General features: G+C 40.6%; 1 protein-coding gene across 1 annotated transcript in view; it reads left to right on the top strand.

Annotated features, from left to right (window-relative positions):
• The window catches only part of SYNPR (synaptoporin), a 294,771-nt gene that overhangs the window by 78,974 nt on the left and 190,641 nt on the right, over nt 1–25,156 (top strand). The window lies entirely within an intron of this gene.

Genomic DNA, 25,156 nt, shown 5'->3' with positions numbered 1-25,156 from the left:
TTATTCTAAAAAGAAAATGCTCCCCAGAATTCCTTGGGCAGTAAGTACATTAAATTGCTATAGGCCACACTGCCAAGATCTAACCAAAGAAATCTGAACACCAAGTCTCATTCTGTTCAGATTCACTGCTCCAGTATTTTAGCTCTGAGAGAATAAAAATATGTTCAAAGAAAATAAAAATGTCTTAAATAATGATGTTTTAAACAGTGCACTAACCAAAAGACGATATTAACCACTAGAGCAGTTCTTCTGAGTGTTAGCATCAAATAAAGTTTGCAGTTATCTCATGTTTATGGGGAAAAGTTTATTTTAAAAAGTCTTCAGTTTAAATAGGCATCTTCATCAAGATATGGATCTAATAGTTTATACCACCTTATGAAAAGCAGTGTGCTATTATAGGTTTAAACCAGACTTGCTTCAGGGCTTGACTACTGATTATCTAACACTTCTGATGCTTGAGGAGAAAATCATACTGGATGCTGGCTTCTGGCCCCAGTTTCCATGTTATTCAGATGGTTGGAGGTCCATGCTTCTTTGCCTAAACCACAAGATTATTGAAGTTGATGCCACCAAAGGCAATTTTCCTGTTGCTTCTTAACTCTGTTGAATTACTTCCTTATAATAAATTTCTAGAAGTGGAAATAACCTCTTTATGACTCTTAGTATGTGAATTTACTCAGTTGGTAAAGAATCTGCCTGCAATTCAGGAGACCCTGGTTCAATTCCAGGGTTGGGAAGGTCCACTGGAGAAGTGATAGGCTACCCATTCCAGTATTCTGGACTGGAGAATTCCATGAACTGTATAGTCCACAGGGTCGCAACAGTTGGACACGACTGAGCAACTTTCACTTTCATGTGACTTTATCCTAGTGTTCTTCCAGAAGCATGGAACACATTTTCAGTGCTACTGGCAAAACATATGCAATGATAGTAATAACAGTAACAAAATGGTAGCTTCTGCTTGTGGAGTGTTTATTGTGTATTGGGCACTGTGCTAAGTACTTTACACAACAACCCTGTGTGCTAGGTACAATAATGATGCCTATTTTTGAAATAGGGTGATGAGATTCAGAGAATCAGAGAGGCTATTCAAGCCCCCTTAAGGTCACCCAGCTCATAAGTGTTGTCTCTCCATTACATGTAGAATAATAATAGTAATAACTAGCAGTAATAGATAACAAGTATTGTATGTTTAATCTATACCAAGTATTATATGCACCGACATTATATTATATATGTACATTATTTCCATAATGCATATGCTTTATCACTGTAGCTTTATCTGCAATGGATGCTGTTGCTGCTGCTGCTACTAAGTCGCTTCATTTGTGTCCAGCTCTTTCCGATCCCGTGGACTGTCGCCCTCCAGGGTCCTCTGTCCATGGGATTTTCCAGGCAGGAATGCTGGAGTGGGTTGCTATGCATTCCTCCAGGGGATCTTCCTGACCCAGGGATCAAACCTGTGTCTCACGTCTCTTGCATTGGCAGGTGGGTTCTTTACCACTAGTGCCACTTGGAAAGCCCATCTGCACTGGATATTGTACTTCAATTTTTCTTTCTTTTTTCTCTTTTTCTTATTTCGTAGATACAAAATCATCCCTTAGGATAAAAAAAATGTTTCTTAATTGTAAAGGTGAACATGCCTCCTATTTTACAGCTTCAGTAATTAAAACCCTAAAAATTCATTTGCATCTATCTAAGGCTCTACCCTCTGTCTTTAAATCTTGCTTTACCTCAATTTCCTTGAATTTTGTAAGGATTTAAGAAATGAAAACAGGGAAAGCTTTGAGAGCAGTGTGTGGTCCATAGTAAGTAGCCTAATAAAGTTAGCTATTACTTAAGAATAACCTAATAATAACCACTCAAGCATAACCAGCCATCTATGGTTGAACTACTGCCCCGAGACCAGCTGTTGCTGGCTGCATATTTACCCCATTGGGGTGATTATACCCCCACATTGAACAGTCCCTTGTATGATATCAGATCCCCAATTAATTCATTCCGGGGCTGGCCTGCCTTCTCCATGACAGGACTCTGCCCTTCAGTTCAGTGATTCATCATATCACAAGACTCCTCAAGATCTTTCTTTCAAGAAAAGCTATTAGCCTAAAAATGAAACTTCGAGAGCTTCCTTTCTGACTAAACAGGTTTTTATAGAAATCCAAGGAAGAAAATGATAAAACCAACTCTGTGAGCAAGTCAACATCCCCCGTCTAGAGGGAGGGGGCCTGGGAGAAGTTTTCAATCACCTTTTCCCGAGACATCCTAAATCAGCTTCTCTTTCAGAAACAATATTAGTTCAGGTATCGCCTCTTTTCAACCAACATCTTCAGTTCTCAGGCTGACAACATCCTTTTTTCTTAACCCGCCAAGAACACTGCTGGTTAAATCTCTAGGCTGTCAGGTCTTAAGTTTGAAAAGATACATGATGGGTGGGAATTCTCCCTCCAGCTCAGGGACCACCAACACTCAAAATCTGACAAAAAAAGCAAACAGTAACATTTAAATGTTTCATACCTGTTTTGTTTTTAAAATTTTATTTTCTGTAAGTACTCTCTGCTTATGATTCTCTAATAATAGAATCAGGGAACAGTCTGAAGCCTTAAGGACTTGAACATGAAAATATGGTGGGGTGGGTTAGCTCTAAGAAGCTTTAACAAAGGAAGAGAAGGGAAGGTGTTTTGTTGGATGACAAGGTATCTGGGAGTAGTCTTACCATTGCTGTTTGCTGAGGCTTGGAGCTGGGGCTTCCCAGGTGCTCAGCAGGTAAAGAGTCTGCCTGCAACGCAGGAGACCTGAGTTCAGTCCTGGGTTGGGAAGATCTGCTGGAGGAGGGCATGGCAACCATCCGCACCATCCCTGTTGTAACATTCTTTCCTTTGAAAAGAGTTACATAGTTTAGCCTCCACTTAAGAGGAAGAGAAGTCAGCTCCATCATTCAAAAATAGGTATGTCAGGGAAATAGGGACAGATTTTAAAGCCCCACTGGCAGATACTAGATTAGGTCATTGTTGAAGAAAATGCAGAACAGGTAGCTCCTTAAAATAGAATAAGGGAATTCCCCAAAAAATGTTTGAGTAATTCCCCCAAAGAAAATACTATAGAGAGGGAAGTGGAAGCAGAGCAGCCAAAAAATAAACACAAAAGGAGGAAATGTCATGAAAAGTAGGCTTAAGGATGCTCTTTATATGACCAGGAGAGAAAGAATAGGGCTGTGTGTGTAAGAGCTTCAGCAGAACAGAATGGCATGATATATTGTGATGGATGAGATGAGCTTGTGATGGATGAGATGAGCTTGTGATGTGATGAGCTTGTTCAGAAGAAAGCAAAATTGGCAGTAGAGTGACCAATGGCAGAGGCAAGGTCAGGGTACAAGAACTAGATGTAATATGCACAGAAGGCTTAATTCTGATGCTGGTGAAGAAGAGATTCCAACATGAGAGACAGGTTTATAGAACCAGCAATGCTTTGAAACCTGTATAAGACAGATGGATGAAGGGAGATAGAAAGATGGAATTCATGTACTCATAAAGGTATGATGAAGAAGTCTGGGAGGGAGTGCCACAAATGAAAAGCAAAGCAAGCACCAAAGAAGATGACTGGATTTGCTCATGAGTGGCCTGAAGGCATGCACTCAACGTGCATGCCAGGAATCAAATAAAATGCTTGATAAGAGCCATTCCATTAAGAGCATGCCATTGCTATGGTGAATTAGAAGTAAGAAGAAAAGGACGATAATGCTCCTGGTGTTTACCACCAAATGGAACTTTACCAAAGTGAGGCCTAATCATGGTGTTGGGGCTCCAGTCATGGGTGTTGGTGCTCAGGCCTTGCTACCTCCCACCATGTAACAACTGAGCTGGCTTAAGGACAACAGCAAGAGACTAGGGGAAACAAAGCATCGCTATCCACTCACTGACTTACTCAGGTTGTGGTGTGGAGTCTGAGTGTGTGAACTGTGAATTTTATGTAGAGAGTCCTGCATCTAGTCCAGAGCACTACAGATTGTGGGATCAAGTCACTGTTAGAGTAAAGATTTAGCTGTTCCTTCATGAAGGGATAGCACAACCCTGGTACTGTGCCTGCATTCATGGCAGACACTACTAGTTGATTACACTTTTTTGGCAAGTCTGAACGTGACCATGGGACTCCTTATGAGAATCAAAATGGTGCTCCAAACAGACACTACCAATTGATCAGAGCTGTGGTGCACGGTGAGCCCTATTTGCCACCCCTAGATCAGTCTGTCAAAGTGGGTGAATTCTTGGTCAGTAGGAGATAAAGAAAGCAGTATCCTTGACAAAGGAGACACCAGAGAACACAATAGTCTCCAATCTGCTCATCCTCAGAGACACACGTTACTCTCTTGAGGCCCCTGCTGTTTACCCTTAATTTCATATGTTGAAGTGTGTCAGCTGGTGAAGGAAGAGGACTATTGTAGAAGAAGAGATCAGCACTGTCCTAGTTAAAAATGCAGCTGGAAGCAGGGAAAGAGGTTTGAAGAAGACCACCATCTAGGTCAGGTAATATTGGCATTTGGGGTTGGATGGTTAGCAACTTATTGACACCAGTAGTGCTTCCCATCAAGTTGTGACAGTCAAACATGTCTTCACACACTGTCAAGTTTCCTGGGGTGTTTAAAGGGTACAGAATATACTTCAGGTGAAAATCACTGCCCTTAATGATCAAAAATTCCAATATGAGTTCCAGTTCCCATCTCAAAAATAAAAAAAAGAATTTTGTAATACTTCTGTCCAGATGATCAGAGACCTGATGGATTCTATAAACTCTGGCCAGTCCTCATTTTTTTTTTTGCATTAACCCTTCTGGCAGGCTCCACTTAACAGGAGAAAGGGCTGTCTGTCTGTGAGTGTAGCTGGGGAGGTGCCCTCCTATCTGATGACTTCAAGATATCAGAAGCAGGTGGGGTGGCTGCTTGTGCATTCACTGAAGGAAAGGGAAGGAGTAGGGTCACAAGTCTTCGGTCAGTCCCACCTTCAGTCCCACCTTTGCTAGCTGTTCCCTTTGCCTGGAGCTCTCTTCTCATAGGTATGCATATGGCTGACTCTTTTTGATTAAACAGGGCCCAGTTGAAATGTCAATTTTTAAAAGACCACCCAACTAAAAATAGTGCATCCTGCTCAATCATGCCTTATCTCATTATGAAACTGAACATGTTAGTCACTCAGTCGTATCCGACTCCTTGAGACCCTGTGAACTGTAGCTCCTTTGTCCATGGAATTTCCAGGCAAGAATACTGGAGTAGGTAGCCATTCCCTTCTTCAGGATATCTTCCTGACCCAGGGATTGAACCCAGGTCTCCAGCACTGCAGGCAGATTCTTTACCATCTGAGCCACGATTATAGTGTTGCATTTTTTCCTGTAATATTTAAGCTCTGAATTTGTTTTCTTGGTTTGAGCATGTACTTATTTCCTACTTCCAAACACTCATCAAAGTGTGAGCCCCATTGGAGTGAAGAGCCTAAGCTATTCCATCTTGTAAAAGAACTCCATTTTGTAAAGGTTCCGGGCAAACAGACTTAGACTTTGGATATTGCCTCCCCACTGTGCGTGAGCCAATCAGCCCTTAGGTTAAACCTCCTGACTTTAAGTTCAAGAATTTGTGATTTACCTTGAAAGTAATGATTTACCTTTGTGAAGTAATGAGTTACATTTGTGATTTACCTTTGTGAAGTAATGAGTTACATTTGTGATTTACCTTGGAAGTAATGATTTACTGTGGAAATAAGAAAACCAATCAGAACTCAACACCTAACCCTTCCACAGAAGGTAACCAATTAGATGTCTCCCAACCCAGAAACTCACGTTTTTCAAAATTTTCCCGCGAGAATACCCTGTATAAGCAATGTAACCCAGAGCTCGGGGCTCCTCTCCTTAGCCGCTGCGTCGGTAACGGTGGTAGCCCCAGCTTGAGCTTGGTAATAAAAACTCTTGCTTTTGCATCAGATACCGGCTCCCTGGTCGTCATCGGGAGATTTCGCGACTTGGGCATAACAGGAGCAAGGATCTGTTTCATTCATTGCTATATCCCTCTGTTACTGGCACTCAGTGGCAGCTCGTTTGAGCTGAGTATGTTTTGTATATGTGAGTAAAGCGTAGGGTACCTGATATAGTCATTACAACCGTGATGGTGTAACGACGTGCAGCCAAATGCGTGGCCATCACGGTGCACTTTTACCCTGCACCCTGGTATTACCAGAGCAGGGCCCGCTCAGCCATTGGTCAGCACAGCAGTAGGCCCCGCCCACAAGCAGCCCGCTGTCAAGGCCCAACCATTAGTGAAGGCGTTCAGCCACCTGTCAGAGTGGTGGCCTCAGGGGGAGAGCAAGGAAAGAGGCAGATTCAGGCCTTCTCCCTGGAGCCCTGCAGCCTGTTCCCTGGCCTTAGGCTGGGGCGTGAGCTGGGGAGCCTAGGGAGCAGGTTGGGAGCTGTGTACTGCAGGGCTCCAGAGCCCGGCTCAAGGCTGCTCACTGGCTGGGTCCAGGCCTTGAGGCGATGGTGAACCTCTCCCCCATCCCCACCTCTGGGACCTAACGGCAGTGGCCATCTGCTTGGGTCAGAGCCTGCGGGACCTGGTCCCCCCTTGACCCACTGTTTGGGTGGCCTGAGGGCAGTTGGGTTGCCCTCTGGCTCCCTCAGCTGGGCGGGGCCTGGGGACCTGGCCTTGAGGGAGGGCCAGTTGAGACCTACCTCCTCTCAGCCAGGACCAGGAGCTCAGAGGGTGAAAGCTGTACCTGAGGGATCTTTCCCTCTGTTGTCAGAACAGAGAATAACATTTGTTTGTTGGAGATTTATGGGAATATTGTTATCTGACCACGACCTGAAGAACAAAGGCTCTGACACCAGAATTCGCAACAACTCGCCACGCCCCTCCCTCACCTTTCCTAGAAAAAGGGCTTTGCTGAAAGCTTTGGGGGAGTTTGAGGCTTTTAAGGCGTGAGTCCCCTATCTCCTTGGGTGACCCTCAATCCACCTTTCTGTGTTCCAGACCCCAGTGTTTTGGTATTACTTGGCCTCACTGTGAGTCAGGCACCTGGACTTGGGTTTTGGTAACAATGGTAATGCCCATATGGAAATACAAGGAGCTATGGGAGTGAGCACGGAGCTTAGAGACCAAAGCTATATCATAATATGAAGGGAAAATGGCCTCAGATCTGAGACCAGCAGTCTCTAGCCAGGAGGAAAGACTAAAACAGTAAACAGCTATATGTATATTCTAGAATGTACCTATTAACTCACTCAATCCCTGCAATAACCCCATGAAGTGGGTACCTTTGTTGGATACCACTGCCATTTAACAAATGAAAAAGCCAAATGGGTACCCCGGAGGCTAAGCTAACTTGCTCGAGGTGATACTGCTCGTGGTATGGAGAGCCCGGATATAAAATTGAAAGTTCTAGTGTTAGACCTACACCTTGAGCCATCACACTAATGGAGGAAGACAGGAGTAGCATGCTTGATGTCCCAGAGGTGAGAGACAACAGGATGTTAGAACCTGGAAGGAGTCCAGGCGGGTCATGAAGAGAGAACAAAGAGGGCGGCAAGGGGTGAAGTAAGCCAGGTAGGAAGGTGATCAAGGAAGGCCTCCTCAAGAGACCACACATTAGCAAACTGGGAGTCATTCTTAATCAAGCACAACTCTCACACTGCAGTTTAGCATCAACCATCCCTTAACCCGTTGGATGGGTTTAATTTCGTATGACCAGGTCCAATTTATCAGTTGGTAATATTTAGAAAGGTGTTCATGATAGCTGTCCCCACTCCAACCACCATTTACAGGGAGAACAAAAAGACTGAGCCCAGGTGCTTAGCATCCTGGTTTGTTTTATTTTTTAAAGAAAAAACAACCGAGAATTAGTTTTTATCCTGGAATAGATGGTTTGTCCAGCTGTAGATGCTGTAGAAAGGAAGCTGAATGTTAATTAGATGTCAACAGTAATTATGGTGATTATGGTTTTTGAATAGCTATTGGGAATAGCTGGATCCGCATCTAGAATACAATGTGAATGACATTTTAATAGTTTTTAAGAGAAAAAGAGAGCAGCCTGTTACTAAGGAAATTACAGTGAATAGAATTTTAGTAAAATAGATTTCTTAACAAAGGACTGTAACAATGATAATAGTCACACATGAAGTATAGGGGATATATTGAGGAAAATCATGAAAAATAGTTTTTGAGACAGAATCTCATATTTAAAAGAAAACCAATTATCTTAAATCTCTGCCTCAGGGTTTCATTGGAATGTTTTAGACTTTATCTTTCTGATTTTTCTTAGAACTGGGTCATATCACAGATTTTATAAACCTATCATTTTAATGATATTTTAATTACATGCTTTTTATGTACTACAGGGACTCTGGTTCTATAACTTCTATGATCATTTGCTTCATAAGACATTTTTATTTAATTAATTTATTTTTAGTGTTTTTTAAAGTCACAATTTGGAGTATCAGTATGTAAAGCAGATATTTATATTTATTTTATTTTTTTAATATTGAAGGAGCCCTCCTTTTTATTAAAAAAAAGGTCACTTGATTCTTTTAAATAGAGCATCTGCTTTATGTATTTAACACATTTCATATAAACCTTAGGGGTAAGGCAAGATTAATCTGTCTTCTCAAGCCAGAATTTAAAAATCTGCAGACGGGAGAGGCATTGCTCTAATTTCTTGGAGTCACAAATTACTAGTGAGCAGTGTTGACAAACATCCTAGCATTTATTTAGTTGTTTGTTCAACAAATATTTGCTGCAGACCTATCAGGTGTCGCATATCAAGAGAGAGGAATAGGCAGTAATCCACACGTTGTTTGGTAACTTTCCTAAGGAAAAGGACATATTGGCATTGGTATTAGTGGCTCTCTGCCACAGCTACTGCAGTGTGGGTGACCCCTGACCTCTACCAGAGAAATGTGGTTGACATACAGTGATGAAGAAGAGAGGCTTATGTCCGTGACCATGTCCATGTCCATGTCCATCTATGGGAGGTCTTCAGAAAACAGTGGGCACAATCAGTAGTCTACCAGAAGAAATACCTGATGATACGCAGCAAGGGTTAAGGAAACGTTCTGGGAAGAAATGAACTATTGACCGATAGGAAGGTAGTACCAAATTCAAGGGGCAAGAGTGGACATCTGATGCAGAGCCCTGAAGGCAAGAATGTGGTACCCACCCAAGGAAGTAGAAACAGTTCTGTAAGGCTAGATCATAAAGGATGGAGGAGGTTTTGTTTAGTGTCGAGTTCAGATAAGTTCAGGACCCTGTGAAAACCAGGAGTTTTTCTCCAGAGCAATCAGAAGCAGATAAAGGGTGTTCAGCAAGAGTGAAGAGATTGGATTAACCTTTGAGGAGGCTCTTTCAGGCTGAGTGGTTTGGTAAGACCAAGATTGTCAGCAGGGAGAGTGGTTTGGTCGTTCCTTCCTGTGAGATGCTGGGTAGAAGATGGGGGTGGCAGGCGCTGAGGGATAGAAAACAATAAATGGGATTTGAAGAGAGCTTTAAGTAACAGAAACTGCAAAACTTGGTTCACTATAGCTTGAATCCTGTTTTACTGGGGAATATTTTGATGTGCCGAATTCAGCAACAATAACAAAGTTAGGTGCCAGGGCTGGGGTTTAGGCGCTGGCAGTTTGACTCCAGAGCTCATGTCCTTGCTGGAAATAAATGAAGACCAATAATGGGATTCATATAATATCTGAGTCTTGAGGTATATGGTTTAATAGTGTTTTTTTTTTTTTTTTACTACCAATATTCTGTACTTGTCAAGACCAATATCCTTGGGTTTTCAGTTAGATTTATTCCTTTTGCTGTGGAGAAAACATAGGTTTAGAATGAGAAGGAGGAAAAGGAGGGACAAAATCAATTATTTTACGGCAAGAGCTAGGTATCCAGTACTTTACCTGTGCCAGGTACTTTTTCTAGGTGCTTCATTTTTATTCCTCACCCTGCCAGTTGCAGGGGATATGTTATCTTTAATCTTCCAAGCAACTCAAGGAGGCAGACGGTGTGTGATGGATTCAGAACCTGAGATTGACCGTGATTTAGCTTTATGTGGTTTAGGTCTTTCCTCTTGGACAGGCCAGAGCCCAGCCTGGCACTTGTTCTCTTTTGAGAGGCATTCTGCTGCCTCTCAAAGAGAAAAGGAAGACAGATGTGCAAGGCAGGTAGATGGTTAGGCAAAAAGAAACAAGAATGCAAAAATCAGAGAAGAAAAGGAAAGCTTTATTGAGTGTAGAATTTGGAACCGGGCAATCTCACAAACAGGTCTCATTAGAATAACAGAATTCTCCTTTCTCTAAGTTGGTGCCAAGTTCCTTGATAGAGGGGTAGTGTGTTCTGTTAGCTTTAGCACTCCACTTTGAACTCTACAACAATTAAACATCAGGACCAACACAGAAGTTCCAGTCTAGATATTTTTACTACTGGTAGAAATGGTTGGTGCCTTTGAATTGTTAAAGATCAGTCCTTGTTGAATAATTAATTGAGAGTCCAAGGAATGTTAGTTTGCCTCTGAGTTTCCTTGGAGTAGGTGATATCTAGATTCAGTTCATCTGTTTCTGGTCCTAGGGTCTTAAAATTGGAGGACTGAAGCACTGGCAGTTTAAATGATTTACTTACTTATCAAGAGTTACACATGTCCCCGGTGGTCAAGCTTACTCATAGTTGTCTCTGTTGCATCTTGGCTTTCCATGGAGCTCACCAGAACTGTTCACAGCTGCAGCAGCAATAACCTATTACAGCACAGACTAGGCTGGTTCATGAGTAGTAATGCTATGTCTGGGTGGTTTCTTTATGCATGTGATTAATAGAAGGTATAATTTATAGTAAGCTCTCAAAAAAATGCTTGGGTGAATGAAAGGTAGCAAAAATGATGAGCAGTTTATCCCTATATGGTAGAAAGGCAATGGTCATCTAGTGCTCAAGCCTCTGGATGCTGAGGTCAGATTGTTTAAGTTCAGATCATCCCAGGTGCCAGCTTGGCAGTTATCTCTCTTGACTTCAGTTTTCTCATCTGTAAAGTGGAGATAATACTATTGTAAAATATTCCACTGAAAGTGCTTAATAGGGACTGATGTATGGTTAGTGCTCAATGTGTTAGCTGTTACTTGTCAGCTCTAATAACTTACAAACGAAATGCCTTACTTGGTAATTTTACACAATTTTGCAAAAATACCTTTGCTCAAGAGAAAAAAAAAAAGGAATACACGTGCATATATCATTCTTTTGAGAGGTGGATCCAGTGCTGCAGTCTAGTCATGTTGGGGAGCAAAACCAATGGAATGAGTAGAAGGGGTGCCTTGCTCAGTCACGTCTGACTCTTTGCCACCCCCTGGATTGTAGCCTGCCACGCTCCTCTGACCATGGGATTTTCCAGGCAAGAACGTAGGAGAGGTTATCATTTCCTTCTCCAGGAAATCTTCCTGACCCAAGAATCAAACCCACGTCTCCTGCAGTTCCTGCACTGGCAGCAGATTCTTTACAGCTGAGCCACCTGGGTAGAAGGGGTACTCAGGTGCTAAACTATAAACCACAGTGGGTGTCTCCACTTTCCCAGCCAACTACGGATATTAGGGCTCTCCTGTCAACAGCACCTGTCTCTCAGGAGCTTAGAGTCCCCAGGTCCATTCGAGGGTGTCCACTTGGGTTGGGGTCAGCAAAGACACTGGACATGCTAAGGGCACCTTTCTATCGAGTGATTCACAGCACCTTTAGCAAACGGGCTCACTGGTCTTCTGAGAAAGGCGACATGATGCAGTCACGGAAGCTCATAGGCTTTGGCTTGACTTCCCCTCGGCTGCCCACAGAGAGCCTCTGCAGTCTCCCTGCTGAACCCATCCGCTCCTGCTCTTCATGGGGTCTCTCCTGTGTGACTCTGCCAACCTCCCTTAGAATTCTGAGCCCCTCTACTCTCTCATCTACCCCCTGGGGGTGAGTGACCCTTAGTTTGTCTCCCTACAGATGAATCAATCTGCAGCTTCCTTTTTTCTTGTTCAGATAAGGTCACAGCATAAACCCCATCTCCTTCCTTCATTCCTCAGAGGCTTCCATTTTGATTCTCAAAAGCCCTTCCCTCAATAGCATTCCTTACATATCAAAAGTCATGGTTTCAGAGCTATTATTTCTAATGTTAGCATGAAGAACATATTTTAGAATTCAGAAACACTGAACATCAATTTTTTTGTTGTTGTTGTTCTCTTTACATTTATGCTGTACCTACACAAGTTCTCCCAACTACACAAGTTCTCCCTGAGGCAATGTGGTTCTTCAGATGGACATAATCAAGGGAGGGAATAAACACACAGTGACTGATGCTTCAAGATCATATCTTGCTGTATTATAGCCACTCATTCTGAGTCCCACTTTCAGGTTTCAGCAAGTTGCTTCATATCTTTGACTCTGTGTTGACATTGCTCCCTGGGCTCTGCTATGTTATCCCCGCCAATGAAGATATAAACCAAGGACCAGGGTGATGGCCATTCACTGAAGTTCACACTCATTCTTTTCAACATCTTTTGGTCCTTATTTTACAGATGAGGCAACTGAGATTCAGAAAAGTCAAGGCCATCATTTTTGCTGTTTATCATATATTTTTCAGCTTCCTTTTTAAGTGCTGTTCTACCCCCTTGGTATTAACTATATTTACATAATTTACTTCAGTAAATAAATTATGAGAAGTGGTACATGTTACGTATGGGTGGAAGCTCTGAGAGTCAATACACAATTTACCATGCTCTCTTTCTTTGAGCTTCAGCATCATTCCAAGTGATGGAAACTTGATTCAGTTAAATGCTAGAACAAGAATGACATAGAGCACAGCCCTGTCTAACCTTCAGTGGACAGATAGCAACATGCAAGAAAGAAAACGTCCTTGTTTTAAGCCACTGGGTTTTCAGATTGTTTGTTAACCCAACTTGACCTTGATCATCCTGATTCATTTAGATGCCATTCATTCATGCACTTATTTATCCAACAAATAATTAGTGAATATCGACTCTGCCAGATATGGGCTAGATACTACAAAAGCAAATCATGGTCCTTATTGTTATAACCTCTGATACTTTGTCCACCAAAGTCATGCAGTTAATAAAATGAGTAAGTTGGGTTTTATACTTAAACCATTGGATTCCAGAGTTTGTACTCTGAAATGCTGCATTCTACTATCTCAAATAGAAGTTTCTAGAGTAGTTTGCAATTGACTTTAAAAAACATCTCTCAGGGGCTAGGTCTTGTCTATCTTAGCATAGTAGGCTGAATTCTTAATGTGTTGTCAGTTGAGTTGTAATGGACAAAGTAAATACACTTAGACTTACCATCAAACAGAAACTGAACAAGATGCCGAAACTTTGGCCTTGTTTTAGGGAGATGGCATTCGTCGTGTTTTCTGGGTGTCTAGCATCTTTTAAATTTGCTATTATGTTTACAGGATTTTCCCTCTTGTGGGTTCTGTGCAACAAGAATACAGAAACGTATAACAATTCTCCACCAAGCACATTCACCCCCTCTAATTCAGGGGGGCTGTAATTCAGACTGTAATTCAGAAATGAGCAATCAGAGGGAAAAGGCTTACCATGGAATCTGCTTAGCTGATGAGGGGAAACAGAGAGCTCCCTGGTGCTGAGAGCAGGGCTGGCAGGGCTGAGTGCCTGCCATGTGCGTCACATCTGTAATGAGGCTGCAGTGTTGAAAGTAGCTTATTCCTTAGTACCGATGCTAGGGGGAGCAGCGTTCTTCTCATCAGGCTAGTTCTGGAACATGATTTGGGACATTATTCCTAGAAACTTGGCTTTAAGCCCAGTTCTCTAAACGTCCCAATAACTGTGCGCTACCCGCTATCCTTTAATGAACTTGTTTTCTGCTTAATCAGCCACAGTCAGCTTCTGTTTCTTGCAGGGAAGAACCCCAACTGATGCTGTGTGGAAGCTGAGTCAGAAAAGTTTCAAGCCAGATCCTGGGGAAGGAAAGCAGCAAATGACTAACCTAAAGATGTGTAGGTGGGTGGAGAATTAAAGTCTAGGAAATCTGAGATCAAAGGTGGGAATGTTGAAAAGGAGGTGAGCCTCAGGTTTCCCATAAACAAACTAGGGTGAACAGCATCCTTCTCCAGGCCTATGGCTCTTAGACCTGTTCATTCAGTCATTGAACAAATATTTATGGAGCACATACTGTGTGCCTGACCCCTGCTCTGGACGGTGGGAGATGTAATGGTGGATAAACAGCATAATCCCAGTAGTTCTGTGTAATGGGAAGGCTGGCCCTAATCAAATGATTGCACTATGAGCAAATACGTTATTACAAAAGGATAATAAAATAATGTGATACTCTGCAAATAATAGGATGATATGAGCAAGTGTGGGAGAGCAGAGAAGCCTTCCCGAGGAAGTGATTTTGAAGCTGAGATCAGAAGAGTAGGAACAAGCAGTGGGTGGGACACAGCAGAAGAACATTCCAGGAGATGTAAACAGCATGTGCCAGAGACAGACTGAACATGATCTGTCTGAAGCACTCTAAAGCTAATGAGATTGAAGGGAACAGAAAAGATGATAATGGAGTGAGATAAAGCTGTAGTAACACAGCAGAGTCAGGGAGGACACTATAGAGTCTGGAAGCGCAATTAAAGAGTTTGATCTTTTCCCTGAAATCAACAGGAGGCTGTTGAAGAGTTTTAGGTTGTGGGCTAACACTGTCAGATTTGCATTCTGAAATGCCATGCTGATTATAGTGGGGACAGTGTACGTGGTCCGAGAGTGGCTTGACTATGAGCAAGTGAATAGGAGCCCATTGCGATCATCTAGGCGTGAGCGGGTTACTAGATCAGGCTGGGACATCGGCAGGAGAGAGGGAAAAGGTAGAGTAATGAGAGAGGCAGAGAAGAGGAGAATCGGTGAGCTACACAGTGAACCAACATAATGTAATTTGTGGATCTCAGCTTTTCTGACTTGGACAATTTATGAAGAACCATTAAAATGACATAAGTTTTGGCCACAAAAGAGCAGGGACAGTACATGCTGAGACAGGGGTGTTTTTGTAACATTCAAGGGAGGACGGGAAGTACATAGACAGTTGAATATGCAAATCTGAAACTTCGTGAAGAGTTTTGCAACGGAGATATCTCTCTAGTCATCTTAAAGGCAGAATCTTCTGTTAATCCCATATCCCTAATTTGTCTCCCCTTCCCTCTCCCTTTTGCTAACCACAAGTTTGCTTTTTTGTGTCTGTGAGTCTATTTGTGGTTTGCATATACATTCATATGTATTAATTTTTAGATTCTACAAATATGTGATACCTTATAGTGTTTGTCTCTCTCTGTCTGCCTTATTTCACTTAGCAAAATACTCTCTAGGTTCATCCAAATTGCTGCAGATGTCAGCGTTTCATTCCTTTTATAGCTGAGTAATTTTTTAAATTTTCCATCATATATATTTATAACACATTTTCATATCCTATATATATAAAATAGATAAGGAATAAGCATATACTGTATAGCACTGGGAATTATACCTGTTATCTTGTAATAACCTGTGATGGAATATAATTTGCAAAAATACTGAATCACTATACTGTATACCTGAAACTAGCATAATATCATAAATAAATTATACTTCAATTAAAGGTAAATAAATAAAAATTTAAAAACTACACAAAACTGGGGAGAGAAAAAACAGAATCTTCTGAAGCTACTATCTGACTACTTCCATACTGAAAAACCCATTTATTTGATGCAGGGGTTTTTTTGTATTTACTTATTTGGCTGCACCAGGTTCTAGTAGTGGCATGCAGGATCTAGTTCCCGACCAGGAATCAAACCCAGCCCCCTGCATTGGGAGCATGGAGTCCTAGCTACTGAACCACCAGGGAAGTCCCTATTCAATGCTGTCTTATTGAGCATAGACCTAGCACCAAGTGTGGGCATACAGAGAAAGAAAGGGTAAACGCTGACTTAGAGGAGCGTATAGTGTAGTTGAGAATTAAAAGGGTCAAGACGCAAGCATAATAAAATGTAAGCAATGGAGGTATGGATAGAAGTCTTTGAAAAGACACATTTGGAGGTGTATTTTAGGGTTGAGGTATAGGTATGAGTAGTATTCTGGGAATTGGGGACAGTGCTGCAAATGCTTAGAGACATCTGACAGTACATTGTTCTTAAGGAATCACCAGTATTATTAAGTAAGGCTGAAGTAAGGGGATTGGGGACTGGGCAGTAGTAGAAGGTGAGGCTAGAGATTTAGGCAGAATCCTGATATCAGCCACCCTATAAAAATTTATAACTGTAACCTAAAGATTGCCAGGTGTCACAGAATCATTTCAATTATGGGAGAATGGAATCCGATTTGTGTCTTACATAGATTACTTAGCCAAGGTCTTGGTGGATGGCTTTAGCAAGATATGGATCTGGAATATGCAGACTCGCTCTCAGCCTCTTTTTGATAGAGGATTTTATATTTATTAGTGCCTTTAGGGTTCCAGGTGTCTATATCATTATCTTACCTCATTTGAATCAAGGCAATGAGCAAATGCTGCAAATCAGTGTACTATTATACTTCATCCTTTTCGTGGTTAAATTAGATAATGATCACAAAATGACATTGGCTTGCTCACTTGTTAGAAGCCATAAAATAACCCTCCTCATTAAACAACCATTTTCTCATCACAAAGGAAATTTGGAACAAGGTACAGCGTGTCTTTAATCTCTCTTTAATTGATGTGTATTACCTTCTATCATATTCCATGATTCACGATGTCTTGACTGCAGGTGACAACTATAAAGGCCCTTTATCTTTCTGACATAATTTGCCAAAGGCTCAGAGGGTAGCTTTTGGAGGTAAAAGTTTGGATTTGTTTGGTCTTAATTTAAATAATGAGTAAATAACTGAGAACAAATTCTAAGGAGTCCCTGAAAGCTTGTGTAATGTCTTATTGGGCCCACCAATAAAGTAAGATAGAAAATTAAGTTTTGTTAGTTACACTAAAGCCATTTTCTATTCCTTCACTGACAGAGGTGATGAGGACAAAAATTAAGACAAGATACTTGGAACGAATAGAGCCCAAGTGCCACTTGAACAGAGAACAGCTCTGCTAAACTAAAACTTGCAAGAGCAATACTAGGGATGTTTCTGGCTTACGCTGTTCAAATCACTATGAGCTCTTGTCTTATGTATGTTGTTACATGTTAAATTGCTGGCAGTTTCTGCTCACAGAAGTTTCTGCTTGAAAAAGAGCTAAGGATCTAAGGGACTGGGGAGGAAGATCAACAGCAAGCGTGTTTTCCACTCAGCTCTGATGCTAATGGCTCCAGTGCTATGGAAGTTACGGGGGACTTGACCGTTAACAAAGGAAATGATCTTTTAAAAGCAAGGAGTTGCAGTATCATCAAGTAAAGACATTTCTTAATTTATTCTTTTTTAGTGACAATTGAAGATGAGAATAAATTCCAAGAGGGGAAAAAAAACATTTTTATCTCAGAAATAAAAACAAAGACCCATCGGTAACTTGAGTATCTTGATTGACAGCCTCTGTTATGAAGCCAATATTATTCCCACATAAGAATAATGATTCTTGTGTGGGAAGAAAAGCAAAGGAGCCTTACAGTGGTTTAATAACAGCTTTCTGCTGGCTAAGTAGCTGAAAAAATATTGTTGACAGTAATTAGTTTTGTGTTTCTTTTTCTTAAAAACATTAAACATTCAACACCTTTTTAAAAAAAAAAACACACAATAGAAACCCATCTGATGAATTCTTTAGTCTTTGGAGTTTCATTAAGCTATGACTGTTTCACCTCAGCCTGGGTTCTGAGTCTGTTGATTTGGAAGAAGTGTACAAGGAGTCTTTGCTTGGCAAATCTGCCAAGTGCCTTCATCATGGAAATAGTGATAATAAGATGTCAGCAGTGCTGGGGTTGGGGGAGGGAAACAAAAAACACAAAGCCTATTTCTGCCTCTTCATTATTGCAGTTTAGAAATATTGTGGATATTAAAGGTGATTATAGAAACTTTCAAAGCCATCTACTACTCATGAAAAACTGGAAAATTTATTCACTAAACATTTTGAAACAGTCAAGATCAAATCCACCTGTTATTGAGGGAGTTGTTTTTTGAAGTTAAAATGGTTTTGGGGGTAGAGAATATGAGAGTCTGGCTGCTGAATATATAAACAGAAGCTTTTCAGGTTAGATATATGGTAATTCAAGCAGTATCATTTGCACATGACGTTATTTAGCCAACATGTTCATGCTTCACTCTTCCCGTTATGTATATGTGTATATTTTAAAATTTACCACTTTCTAACTTACAGTAACGTAGTTAAGTATTTTCTTTCTAAGCAGTAAATATTTCCTAAACTCAGTGATGTGTGCAGGAGTCTTGTCCTGGTTCCCAGAAGCCAATGGTCAAATTTTCAGAGACTTTGTGAGCTGTTGTTATTTTTAAACATGGTCATTTTTTTTTTTTAATTAAATCATACAGACTTAGAATTGAGTAAGTTATATTGGATGGGAGCAGGGTTGAGGGGAAATTGATATATATATATATATATGTATGGCTGAGTCTTTTTGCTGTTCACCTGAAACTGTCACGACATTGTTGGTTAATTGGCTATACCCCAGTAACAAAATAAAAAGTTTGTTGTTCAGTCGCTAAGTCACATCAAACTCTTTGGGACCCCATGAACTGCAGCACGCCAGGCTTTCCTGTCCTTCACTATCTCCTGGAGTTTGCTCAAACTCACGTCCATTGAGTCAGTGATTCCATCCAACCATCTCATCATCTGTTGCCCCCTTCTCTTGCCCTGTCTTTCCCAGCATCTAGGTCTTTTCCAATGAGTTGGCTCCTCACATCAGGTGGCCAAAGTATTGGAGCTTCAGCTTCAGCATCAGTCCTTCCAGTGAATATTCAGGGTTGATTTCCTTTAGAATTGACTGCTTTGATCTCCTAGCTGTCCAAGGGTCACTCAAGAGTCTTCTCCAGCACCGCAGTTCAAAAACGTCAATTTTTTGGCACTCAGCATTCTTTATGGCCCAACTCTCACATCCATACATTACTGGAAAAACCATAGCTTTGCCTATGTAGGCCTTTTTTGGTAAAATGATATCTCTGTTTTGTAATACACTGTCTGGGTTTGTCATAACTTTTCTTCCAAGGAACAAGCATCTTTTAATTTTGTGGCTGCAGTTACCATCCATTTAAGAAATAATAATAACAATAAATAAAAATCTATTGTGTCAAAAAAAAGAATTTAATGAGTTATATTAGAAAAAGAATAAACACTTAAAAGTCACCATTTTCTAATTATTTCACTACCTCTTACTGTAATCTATACTCTTAGAGTTATTCTTGTGTGTTGTATTATTACATTTCAGTTCACATGACTATATGTAGTAAGAAGCTTGGCATTATATTATACTTCATTCTACTTTATATGAGTGTGTGTATGTCTCACTGCATAGACACACTCATACTCAGGATATGTATCAAACATGCCTAAAGTATGAATGTTGTCACTATTCTCAGTCTTTCCACCCAATAATCTGGAAAATCTTATTTCATTTACCCAGATTTTAGGCCCATGATCCACTAAGATTTAATGGAATAGTTGGTTTAATAGCACCTTAATAGTTTATATTCATGTTTTAAGACTTCTTTTTATGTCGATCATTTTTAAAGTCTTTATAGAATTTGTTATAGTATTACTTCTGTTTTATGTTTCAGTTTTTTATATACAAAGCATTAGGGATCTTAGCTTCCCCACCAGAGATCAAACTCACACCACTTGCATTGGAAGGCAAAGTCTTAACCTCTGGACTGCCAGGGAAGTCCCTTTGTATATATTTTACATTTGGTCTTGAAGGGCAATGCTTTTGTACCTGTACATTCTTTCTACTTTGTCTAGAGTTCCTCCACATGCCTCCTGAAAAGGAATTGTACCTCAGTAGTATGTCACCGGTCAAACTCTTATTTATTGGAGGCCTTATGGGAGGGGGTCCCAGCCTGCCCCTCAGAGGCTCTGTAAGTAATTAGACAGTGTAAGTAGTGGTACGCCTACTAGATGTGGACTCAGCCCATCTAAGTTCTAGGTTTGGTCTTTTCTCTAGGTCACTGAGTCAACCTGGACTAGACATTTCCCTGCCTTAACCTCAAAATTGCTATAACCATCAGAATGGAAGTAGGACTAGACAAACTCTGAGATCACTTACAGCTCACACTCTGTGATGTCTGATATTTAGAGCTAGAAAGTAATTCCCAGGCACATTTTTTGCTGCCCTGCCTACTCTCATGGGCTCAAGGAGTGTGGTGCAAGGGAGGAGAGTTAAACTGAGAGTCTTGTGGGGACAGAGCCACCCCAGAGGTCGAAAACTGGCAGCCCTCATGTTGTATCAGGTCTCAAGCCTGACAATTTGTCCTATATAATGTTTAGTATTTTTAAATATTATTTGCCAATGTTTAAAAGTCAAAATTTCATTTCAAAGTTTGGATTGCCAAGTTTTCTTGAACAATGGAAAGATTTAACAACCTTAGTTCCCACATTTCCTGATTTCAATGAGATTAGGTGTGAAGGAGTTGCTGATCCTGTTGAGCAGGTCAGGGACTTTATAGGATATCTATACTTTGAATACCAACTATAAAGGATGATTTTTCCAGGAAAGACAGATGGAATTCTCATATAAGGATCACAACAATCCACTTGCTAAACACAAGATAGAGAAAAGATCTTTGTAGACATCAGTTTATTAATATTACTAGGAGTAGCTTCATTTGCTTTGTTGAAAGCAGTCCACTTGGTGAAATTCCAGTTTCTTCACATTAAAACTTTCCTAGGGAAATAGCTATAATGGTTTGCATAAAATTTTAAGACTGTATCTACATAGGAATAAATCTAACAAAGGAAGTATAAGATCTTTATGGGAAAAAGTGTAAAATGTTATTAAGACATCTAAAAGAAGACAGGAGAAATTGGTTAGATTTTTAAAAATGCCCATGGATGAGAAGACTCAATATTGTAAAGATGCAAATTTCTCCAAATTGGTCTATAAATTCAGTGTAATTCAAATACAAAAAATGCATCAACTGTTTTTAGGTAAATTTATTCTCCATTTTATCTGAAGAAGTAAAATCCAGGAAAGGCCAAGATAATTCTGAAAGAGAGGGCGAAAGAGGAGCAAATGTTATAAATGTCATATGAAGCTTATTGCAAAGATACTATAATTAAAACAGTATCTTAATGGTTCATTAATAATCAGATACACCAGTGCATCAGAATAGAAAGCTTAAAAATAGACCCATGTTTATATGGGAATTGCTTATCTGACATTGAAAATCAGTGGAATAAAGATGAACTATTTGATAAGTAGAGTTTAGGAAATTGGCTTTCTTTAGAGAAAAAAGTAATTCTATTCCTATCTTCCTTCATACAAAAATAGACTCCAGAGATATTAAAGATGTTAATGGGAAAAAAAAACCTCTAAAACTATCGTAAAAGATTAGGAGAACATCTTTTTAACAGGTCTGGTAGGGGTTTCTTAAAACAAGTACTAAAAACAAACTTTTTAAGATAAATTACTTGGGCTTTATTAAAATTTACATTTTATATGACAAAGGATTTCTTAAAGGAGACAGTTAAGGAGAAAGGAGAAAGAAAGGAGAAAGTAAAAGGACAAAGTTAAAGGGGAACAGTCACCTTCGAAAAGACATTTTCAACATGTATAATGATAAGCAAAGAACCTGCATTCAGAATATATCAAGAACTCTTACAAATCAGTGAGGGAAAAAACATGAAATAACCCAACAGAAAAAAGAGAGAAGATGGTAAGCAATAAAATATGCAGAGATAATCACTCTAACCAGTAATCAAGAAAATTCACATTAAAATAAGAGAAATAAAAACATATTTCCACACAGGACTTGTGGTTTTATTTGTAATTGCCCCCCAAAATGCAAACTAACCAAATGTCTCTTAATGTATAACAAAAGGTGGTACATCCATCCAATGAATAGAGGGGAACTAAGTATTGAAATACAACAGAATGAGTGAATCTGAAATATTTTTATGCTGAGTGAAAATTCAGACCCAAGAAGCAAATATATTTGGAATGATTCCATTAATTTTTTAAAAAATCTAGAAAATGCAAGCTAATCTATGGTGAAAGCAGATCAATCTGATACATTCCTTTTCCATTCCTGCATCACAGTTATTATGTCACAGTTCTCGTGGGATGGCAATTAGCTGGGTTATCTGCTTAGGCTGGAATTAGAGCTGCAAACCCTTCTGAGGCTCTGGGCCTTCTTTCAAGCTCTCTGGTTGATGGCAGAATTCAGTCCTTGCAGCTGTAGGATTGAGGCCCTAAACTCTGTAGGGAAGCTGTCATTATCTGTGATATGGTCTCTACAACACTGCAATTTGGTTCTTCTTGTCTGCTTTTTCCAATCTCTATGACTTCTTTCTTGGATCTTGCAAAGGGCTCACATGATTAGATCAGACCCAACTGGGATGACCAGCTTAATCAGGTTAATCAACTTGATTGGAGACCTTAAGTCAACTGATGAGGAACCTTAATTATATTTTCAAAATCTCTTCACTTTTGCCACATAGGTAATCACTGGAGTGATATTCCATCTTGTACACAGGTCCCATTCACATTCAAGGTAAGAGGATTACACAGCATATGTACCAGGGTTGGGGAAACGAGAGCCATCTTAGAATTTTATTACATGATGGTGGTGGGGGGTGGGGTGCAGAAATTGATACATGCAGAAAGGTACATATTACTCCAATTTTATTATAACTATTATATTCTTATTTCCTCAGATGTGTCTGTATCAGGTAAGAAAACCAAAGTATCCAGAATCCTTATATATTTATTTTTCTTAAAGCAAGTTTGAATTGTCTCAGTTTAATACACCAGTGGCCCAGGACAAGTTTATAATCCCCTTATTAACAAACATAAAAAAACGTTCACAGTGGTAACAGTCCCTTTGACAATATGAGACTCTGGAGAGTGAAGGGATATCCTAAGGTATACTAGACATTATGCTTATGTGGGAGAATTTTCTCTCCCACTCTTCATAAATCCAAAGCCGAATGTCACTATACCACCCTCTATCCAGTGAGAGAGATCAAAGGGAAAAAATGTATATGCTGGTATCTTCTTCCTTCAGCCGAAGTGAGGGAGGGAGCCAAGGAGAAAGCGAGAGCCCTGGGTGTAAATATTTAACACAGTGATATTTCTTACTAGGATATGTGCAGGATCCCAGTCGCATTAGCGCCATCCTCTTAGGAGGGAGGAGAGGGAAAAAGCAGAGTCTGCCTGCCTTTCTCTGTGGTTTATCTATAAAATGAAATGATGTGCCATTTGAAAGTCCTGTTTTCACAGGCTAGTACATGGAATGGGGGGATATATAGAATATATATAACCATCAAAAGAGGAGGGCAGGATTAAATCCTATTTTCAGAGTAATCTACCTTTTGGTTTAAAAACAAAACTAGTAAGTATTTATTTGCATAGAGGAAAGGCTGGAAGGAACAACTCTTCATCAGAGGAATAGTCATCTTAATGGTAGAATTCAGTGAATACTTTCCTGCATTTTTCAGACTATAATAGACAGAATTTGAAAGAGAATGAAAACAGACAGGTGTAAGTTAATTTATTATTATAGGTATTTGCACAAGGAATCATTAAAGGCAAACATGAAGGTAGCTAGCAGCTCTAGCAGAGGCCTGCCCACATAAATAATTGATCTCAAGGTACTCCTCTGACAATTCAGTTCAGTTGAGTTCAGTTCAGTCGCTCAGTCGTGTCCGACTCTTTGCGACCCCATGAATCGCAGCACACCAGGCCTCCCTGTCCATCACCAACTCCCGGAGTTCACTCACACTCACGTCCATCGAGTCAGTGATGCCATCCAGCCATCTCATCCTCTGTTGTCCCCTTCTCCTCCTGCCCCAATCCCTCCCAGCATCAGAGTCTTTTCCAATGAGTCAACTCGTTGCATGAGGTGACCAAAGTACTGGAGTTTCAGCTTCAGCATCATTCCTTCCAAAGAAATCCCAGGGCTGATCTCCTTCAGAATGGACTGGTTGGATCTCTTTGCAGTCCAAGGGACTCTCAAGAGTCTTCTCCAACACCACAGTTCAAAAGCATCAATTCTTCAGCGCTCAGCCTTCTTGACAGTCCAACTCTCACATCCATACATGACCACGGGAAAAACCATAGCCTTGACTGCTGCTGCTGCTGCTGCTAAGTCGCTTCAGTCATGTCCGACTCTGTGCGACACCATAGACAGTAGCCCACCAGGCTCCCCCATCCCTGGGATTCTCCAGGCAAGAACACTGGAGTGGGTTGCCATTTCCTTCTCCAATGCATGAAAGTGAGAAGTGAAAGTCAGCAAAGTAACATCTCTGCTTTTGAATATGCTATCTAGGTTGGTCATAACTTTTCTTCCAAGGAGTAAGCATCTTTTAATTTCATGGCTGCAGTCACCATCTGCAGTGATTTTGGAGCCCCCAACAATAAAGTCTGACACTGTTTCCACTGTTTCCCCATCTATTTCCCATGAAGTGGTGGGACCGGATGCCATAATCTTTGTTTTCTGAATGTTGAGCTTTAAGCCAACTTTTTCACTCTCCTCTTTCACTTTCACCAAGAGGCTTTTTAGTTCCTCTTCACTTTCTGCCATAAGGGTGGTGTCATCTGCATATCTGAGGTTATTGATATTTTTCCTGGCAATCTTGATTCCAGCTTGTGTTTCTTCCAGTCCAGCGTTTCTCATGATGTACTCTGCATAGAACTTAAATAAGCAGGGTGACAATATACAGCCTTGAAGTACTTCTTTTCCTATCTGGAACCAGTCTGTTGTTCCATGTCCAGTTCTAACTGTTGCTTCCTGACCTGCATACAGATTTCTCAAGAGGCAGGTCAGGTGGTCTAGTATTCCCATCTCGTTCAGAATTTTCCAGTTTATTGTGATCCACACAGTCAAAGTCTTTGGCATAGTCAATAAAGCAGAAATAGATGTTTTTCTGGAACTGTCTTGCTTTTTCAGTGATCCAGCAGATGTTGGCAATTTGATCTCTGATTCCTCTGCCTTTTCTAAAACCAGCTTGAACATCAAGAAGTTCACGGTTCACATATTGCTGAAGCCTGGCTTAGAG

The sequence above is a fragment of the Capricornis sumatraensis genome, chromosome 10 (assembly GCF_032405125.1).
Source record: "Capricornis sumatraensis isolate serow.1 chromosome 10, serow.2, whole genome shotgun sequence".
NCBI lineage: Eukaryota > Metazoa > Chordata > Mammalia > Artiodactyla > Bovidae > Capricornis > Capricornis sumatraensis.
The sequence above is the reverse complement of the archived record's forward strand: the minus strand, read 5'-3'. Positions and strand labels throughout refer to the sequence as shown.